General features: G+C 39.7%; 1 pseudogene; it reads left to right on the top strand.

Annotated features, from left to right (window-relative positions):
• Positions 1-4,008: 4,008 nt before the first annotated feature.
• LOC128577012 (60S ribosomal protein L31-like) lies at positions 4,009-4,386 on the top strand (annotated as a pseudogene).
• The last annotated feature ends 2,033 nt before the right edge of the window (positions 4,387-6,419 follow it).

Consider the following 6,419-nt stretch of genomic DNA (forward strand, 5'->3'; position numbering starts at 1 on the left):
ACAAAAATGCTATAAATCAAACCAAAAGAAGCAAACAGAAAACTTTACGGGATAAAATTGCATGAAAAACCAAATAATATCGGTAGAAACACTAGCAAAAATGAAGTTCTAGTTATTAAAAAAGGCAGCAATGGGAAATTATAATTAAACTAGAAAAATTGACAAAGAAAAAAGATCTGTATGGAAAAGGTTGAAATTAAAAGACAAAACAACATCAACATCAAAATAAACAAAAAAAAAAACCAAACCAAAAAAAAAAAAAAGAAAAACCAGAAAAAACAAAACACAACCAAAAACAAAGCAGTATGTATATGTTGTTGAATATTGTCTGGGCAACATGTGGTCTTCTGGGGTATGAGATGTTAATCACAGTTCTGATACGACTAGAGGGTGCTGATTTCTCAAACCCCAGCAGGTAGACACCCTAAATCTCTCTTCAGCCCACTTAAAAGGCACTTTGAACTTGTAAACTTGCTGAGCAGAAGCTTTCCCAGGAAAGTGCTTGTCGCTGGAATCACTGCTGGAGTGGCTATCCACTTACCCAGTGTGCCAAAACTGGTCTCACTCTGCCCCTGAAGGTTAGGGCTGTAAGACGGCTCAGACCCCACCCTTAGGCTACTCGGTCTCTGGGTTATCAGCTCCCACCGGATTCTAGCTCTGTGACCCTGAGGGCGGAGCTTGCCGGGGCAGATCGCTCACAATGACTCCCTGTGGCCCACAGCCAAACACTATTAGCTCCATCTGGCTCAGCGGCTCAGACTGGGGCCCTAGACAATGGCCAAAGTTCTCCACATTCCGGCTTAGGCTCTCCCCAAGGCAGTTCATCTGAGTGCCAAGTCCAAAGACACCAAAACAGTTCACAGGTAAGGCCTTTCCGGTTTGCAGTCTTGCTGCTACTGAAGTTACAGTTGCGGGCGGGTTTAGACCAATTGAACACATGCAACCACTTGCCAGTTTTCCACTGTTTTAGTCCTCCTCTTGGCGTCCAGAAGTCTCTCGCAGACTCTCTGTATCCCCACAGGGGTGATGATAGGCAGATCCCACCAGCCAGAGATGTCTGGAGTCCTATCTCCCCAGACTCACGGTGCCCAGATGCAAGGAAGCTGTTACTCAGCCGCCATCTTGCTCTCCTCCTTCCTGTAGCCCTTAAACATTAATTTTTACTTCACCTTGTTAATATGTTGTTTAGGATACAGGATACTGCATCCTCATTTATAAGGGAATTATGTTTGTAATTTCCCCTTTATAATAATGTATTTTTTCCAATTTTAATATCAGGTGTATCCAGATTAAGTAGAATGATTTTGAAGTATTTCTTCTTTTTCTGTTGTCTATAAGATTTGGCATGATCTGTTTTTTGAAATTATCTTTTATTTTTATTTATAAATATTAGTTGTCTATTCTTTGATACTTTGGGAAAAAATAATAAGAAGTTAATTAATGACTCCATACTGAACCTCAGATTGAAAGCATTCTATAATAGACTATTTGACAACGTGAATGTTACCCTTCTTTGCATTACTATTATTGTTATTGCTTAGTACTTTGTTGCAGCAATCATCTGATTTCTTTTCTGAATGTATTTATCTTCATTTGTTCTTTGCGAGGTTTTTGTTTCTGGTCCCTATCTTAAACATTGTTAGTGTTGTTAAATTTTAAGCCTTTTTAATTTTGTGAAGGCAAAAGTGGAAGCCTAATGAACACATGTACATGTGAAAATAAAAAAAAATAAAAACAGAAAAAAATGTCTTTCTTTCAATATTCTTTTATTTTCAGGTAAAGAAAAAAGCCACTGGGGGCCAAATCAGGTGAGTAGGGAACATGTTCTAATACAGTTATGTGTTTACAGGCTAACAACTCCCTCACAGACAGTGCCATGTGAGCTGGGGCATTGTTATCATGCAAAAGCCATGAGTTGTTGGTCAAGATTTTCAGTTCTGCTCTTGCAGTTTAATGAGAAATTTATGTTGCTCTAATTCAAGCTCTAGCCTTCTTGCAATGGCACACAAAAACGCATCACAAGAACGATTGCCACTCAGCAAGACACTGCCACATGTTGACATGAACAGAACTGTGAGGCACTGATATTCCAAGGTTAGGAAACCTTAGCGAGTTGTTTGTGTAGTGCTGCCAAAATCAGTGCCCAGTGGCAAATTCGCAAACTTAATTGTCAGACTTCATATATGTACATATTTATGTATATGTGTTTCAGATGACTTCATGGCCAAATTGAGAAACTCCACAAACATCCTCTTTACAGGCATCTCATGAGTCTTTTCACACCCCAAGGCAAGGTCAGTGTCTGCCTTGTGTCACACCTTTATTCTCAGAGACACATTAAGAGAGAATTAGTGTTGTGCAAGGGAAGAAATTGCTGCCTGGGAAGGGAATGGCTTTCAAATTGTATCTCCCAATTTCACAAAACAAGTCTCCAAAACACTCAAGACATTTTAGTTGGTAGTCATTGATTCATCCAGCTAACATTTACTGAGCTACCAAAGGATAGCCTAACAGTACTATTGTCCTAGATATTTACTTAAAACTACAATGCGATATTATCTTATACAAGTCAAAATGACTGCTACTAAAAAGTCAAACAGTAACAGATATTGGCAAGAATGCAGAGAAAAAGGAATGCTTATACACTGTTGGTGGGAATAGAAATTAGTATAACTTCTATGGAAAATAGCACTGAGTTTTCTCAAAGAACGAAAAAATAGAACTACCATGCAATCCAGCAATCCCACTACTGAGTAAATACCCAAAAGACGAGAAATCCTTCTATCAAAAGATACCTGCACTTGCATGTTTATTGTAGCACTATCACAATAACAAAGATGTGTAATCGAACTAAATGCTCAAAAATGGAAGAATGGATAAAGAATATGTGGTATATATACACAATGGAATACTATTCAGCTATAAAAATAAACAAAATCATGTCTTTTGCAGCAACATGGATGGAACTGGAGACCATTATCTTAAGTGAAACAACTCAGAAACAGAAGGTAAAATGCCACATGTTCTCATTTATAAGTGGGAACTTAATAGTATGTAGGCAGGCCCATACAATATGAAATAACAGACAATGGAGACTCAGATGGGTGGGAGGGTCAGAGGGGGAGAGGGATGAGAAACTACTTAATGGGTCCAATGTTATACTAAAATGCAGACTTTACCACTGTGAAGTATATCCATGTAACAAAATTGTACTTGTACCCCATAAAATTATACATACAAAACTAAATAATGCATATTTATAAAAAGAAATATATCGCCTAATTAAGAAATAAATACAGGAGAGCTGAGCACAACCCAGATATAGGCAAGTCCAGGGAGCCTAGAAATATGTGTGTGCTCACCTCCATGCACTTCTCTCTAAGTTGCCCAAGATAGAAGTTTTAATTGGAGTAGCTAACAGAGTCTTAGATAAACTTCAACAATTATTCCTTGTTGAATTAGCAGAGCAGCTAAGTTTTATAACTACTGTTTTTTTTGTATGTGTGTGTTTGGTGTTTTTTGTTTTTGTTTTGTTTTTGGTTTTTTTGAGACAGAGTTTCACTCTGTTGTCCATGATAGAATGCAGTGGTGTCATCATAGCTCACAGCAACCTCAAACTCCTGGGCTCATGTGATCTCCTGCCTCGGCCTCCTGAGTAGCTGGGGCTACAAGCACCAGTCACAATGCCTGGCTAATTTTTCTTTTTTTAGTAGAGATAGAGCCTTGTTCTTGCTCAGAGAGGTCTTAAACCCCTGAGCTCAAAGGATCCTTTCACCTCAGCCTCCCAGAGTGGTAGGATTACAGATGTGAGCCACCTTATACACCCTTTCAAAAGAAGGAAAGGGCATTCTGCAAAGTGAAATAAGCCAGTCACAAAAGGACAAATACTATATGGATTGCACTCACATGAAGTATCTAAAGTAATACAAAATCATAGAAACAGACAACCACCCTTTTTCTCCTCTCACAATCCCTTGCACTCTTTCTTTCCAACTTGGGCCCAGCAGAATGGCTCCTGCAATGAAGGGTGGTGAGAAGAAGGGCCATTCTGCCATCAGTGAGGTGATGACCTGAGAATACACCATCAACATTCACAAGCACATCCCTGGAGTGGGATTCAAGAAGCGTGCTCCTCGGGCACTCAAAGAGATCCAGAAATATGCCATGAAAGAGATGGAGTCTCCAGATGTGCTCATTGATACCTGGCTCAACAAAGCTGTCTGGGCCAAAGGCATAAGGAATGTCCCACCACGTATCCATGTGCAGTTGTCCAGAAAACGTAATGAAGATGAAGATTCACCAAACAAGCTCTATACTTTGGTTACCTATGTACCTGTTACCACTTTAAACAATCCACAGTCAACATGGATGATAATTAACTGGTGATTGTCAGACACATCAAATAAAGTTATAAAACCACAAAAAAAATCATGGAAACAGAAAGTAGAGAAGTCATTGACAAGGGCCAGGGGAGGGAGGAGCAATGGGTATGGTTTCAGTTTTACAAGATCAAAAAGCTCTGGAGATCTGTTGCACAACAATGTGAAGTATTTAACGCTACTCAACTATACCTAGAAATGTGGTTAAGATGGGCAATTAAATGTTATGTATGTTTTTACCACAATAAAAAAAAATACAGTTTTGAGGCCCGCCTCAGAGAGAGCTATGGAATTAGAATTTTAAGGCTTGGCACTCTGATTGTGCTTTTTTTTCTAATTTTTTTTGAGACAGGGTCTTTATCTATTACCCTGGCCAGAGTACAGTGGTGCAATCAAACCTCGCTAAAACCTCGAAGTCCTAGGCTCAAGCAATCCTCCTGCCTCACCTTCCTGAGTAGGTAAGACTATAAGCAGACACTGCCACACCCAGAAAATTAAAACTATTTTCTTTTTCAGAGACAGGGTCTCACTATGTTGTTCAGCAATCCTTCCACCTTGGCCTCTGAAAGTGCTCATGACCCATGATAGGCATGAGCCATCACGCCCAGCTGAATGTGCATTTTTAACAAGTTCGTCACATGATTTTTATACTCTAACCTCTGAGAATAACCAACAAAAATGGATAAGAAATTATCTCTTCATTGAAGCAAACTTGATTGATATTAGCATCTCCTTTTCCCCAAGAATATTTCTGTGCACTTTCCCTTGGTGCCAGTTAGCATACTTAGAGAATGCAAATTCATTTTATTAGCCAAAGCGGAAAAGAATCCAAAAGGTAAATGTGCTGCAAAAGAAGTTTATCCAGTCCATTTCCAAGCCAAACAGAGATGACTTTGGATCCAGCACAGTTTTAGATTACGCATGACTCTGATCTTCTCCATTAGAGTGAGTAATTGAAAGCTGGCTATGTGTATGCTTACAGAAATTATTTTAAATTGTTCACGTTAGATAAATCTCAGCCTTCCGTGCTGTCTGTAAGAAATGGTGGTAAGAATATTAATGAGCACTTTCACTAAAATGAGAATTTATAGCTTCTAAACAGCCATGAAGGCTTCTGTTTTCATTGTCACAAATTAGGGAGCTGATGAAAAGGGGCTTGCATTATTCAAGGTCAGTGTCAGACAAGGCATAATTACATTAGCTTACATTTACTGGGCACTGGCCATATGCATCTTTGTCCATTTTCTGCTGTTATAACAGAATACCACAAATGGGGTAATTTATAAAGAACAGAAGTTTATTCAGCTCATAATTCTGGAGGCTGGGAAGTCCAAGAGCATGGTGCCTGTATCTGGCAAGGGTCATCCCATGGCAGAATGCATCACATGGTGGGTGAGTGTGTGATACAGAGAAAAAATGGGAGTCAGGCAGGGCGCAGTGGCTTATGCTTGTAATCTTAGCACTCAGGGAGGCCAAAGTGGGTGCATAGCTTGAGCTCATGAGTTCGAGACGAGCCTGAGCAAAAGTGAGACCCCGTCTCCACTAAAAATAGAAAAACTGAGGCAAGAGGATGACTTGAGCCCAAGAGTTGGAGGTTGCTGTGAGCTATGACACCACAGCACTCTACCCAGAGCAACAGCTTGAGACTCTGTCTCAATAAAAGGGGTGGGGGAGTCAAACTTATCCTTTTATCAGGAGCCTACCCCCCACAATAACTAACCCAGTTCTATAATAATAGCCCTCATGAGGTACTTACCTCTTAAAGTTCCCACCTCCTAATACCATTGCACTGGCAATTCAATTTCAGCATGAGTTTTGGAGGGGACATTCAAACCATAGCAATGTGCCAGGTATAGGAATTAATTCTTTCTATGGAGAATCTCATTCAACCCTTACCTTAGGCCAATAGATATGTATTATTATTATTTCCTTCTTTGCAGAAGGAAATGGAGGTTCAGAGAGCCTCAGCAACTTAACTGAAGACCACATAACACATGATACATAGAGCTGATGTTGAAACCTGGCCTCTTTGGCTCTGGA

The sequence above is a fragment of the Nycticebus coucang genome, chromosome X (assembly GCF_027406575.1).
Source record: "Nycticebus coucang isolate mNycCou1 chromosome X, mNycCou1.pri, whole genome shotgun sequence".
NCBI classification, from domain to species: Eukaryota; Metazoa; Chordata; class Mammalia; order Primates; family Lorisidae; genus Nycticebus; species Nycticebus coucang.